This window comes from Vicugna pacos, chromosome 19, assembly GCF_048564905.1.
Source record: "Vicugna pacos chromosome 19, VicPac4, whole genome shotgun sequence".
Taxonomy (NCBI): domain Eukaryota; kingdom Metazoa; phylum Chordata; class Mammalia; order Artiodactyla; family Camelidae; genus Vicugna; species Vicugna pacos.
This window is the reverse complement of record NC_133005.1, coordinates 32,518,863-32,520,203: the sequence shown is the minus strand read 5'-3', so window position 1 is coordinate 32,520,203 and position 1,341 is coordinate 32,518,863.

Genomic DNA, 1,341 nt, shown 5'->3' with positions numbered 1-1,341 from the left:
CAAGGGTGGTCGAGCTGGCTGCGAACAAATACACGGACAGACTCGACATAGGTGAGCCGGGTGGCCCTGCCCCAATCCTGCCATGCATGTGTGCAGACAGGTGAAAAGTATCATCTCGCCAGGACCCACATCAGTTTGGGCAGGTATGGGGATGCTCTCCTCCCAAGACCTCTTGCATGGCCCACCTGGAATGATGAAGGCAGTAGCCGGCAGGTGAGAACCGGAACCTGGGCTGTCTCTGGCCACAAGGTGAACGCTGACCTCCCCTGTGGAGGGCCCCTTCAGTGTCCTCAGCATCTCCATTTCAGCATGCCCCTCCATCCTGGTAGGCCTACAATTGGAACATAGCCCCCAGGGCGATCAGGGAGGGGAGGGGCCTATTTGAGGAGGAACTGCCCACCCACAGTGAAAAGCCTCAGCCCTGAGGGACGTCGTCGGGTGTATTAGGAGCCCAGCATCAAGTGTGGCTCCTGGCTCTCACCTGGTCACCCAGGCTCTGGCCAGGCCCTGCACCTCCCCCGGACTCTGTAATACGAATGAACGTGTGTGACGGTGTTTTGTAAACTGATGACTGACTCTAGGAGTGTGTCTCAGGCCAAGATTCTGTCTGGACAGCTGTCTTATGATACAGCCCAGGCCAAGTCCAAACTTCCGTCTTTCTCAATCCGCAACTCCATCCCCACTAGAATCATTCCCTTCTTTCTCTGGGGATTCAGAGCCCTCAAGTACCAGATTCTCCATCACTCAAACAGGTTCATTTTCCTAGGAGGTGAGCTTTTATGCTACCTACCCACCACTTCCTCCATCCCAAGCACAGAGTGGGCACTCAGACATCTGTTGAACAAATGTATGCATATGAAGAGCATCTTTGTATGAGAACCCAGGCAGTGTATGATTTTACATTTCACTGCCACCGTGCTGGTCCCACCGACAGAAAGTTCTCCTTGGACTCTGAAATTGCCTCCTAATCCATCTCTCTGCTTCCTCTCCTGCCCCTGCTACAGTCTATTCTCCAGTAAGAGAAAGCTTTAAAAATGTAAACCAAATCACGTAATTCCCCTATCTAAAATTCCCCAGTGGCTCTCAATTGCCCTTAGAAAAAAATCAAAGTGCTTTACCTCATAGAATCCGACCTCTGTCTTCCTCTCTGACCTCATCCTCCACCACTCTTCACCTTGTTCTCTACCCTCGACAGACTCTGGTTTCCTTCTATTGCTTGACAAACGTTCCCACTTCAGAGCCTTTGCCCTCGCTGTTCGTTCCAACTGGAATGTTCTTCCCAAGCTCTCTATTTGGCTGCCTCCTTCCCCATTCACCACCAGGTTTCAGCTCAGCAGTCAC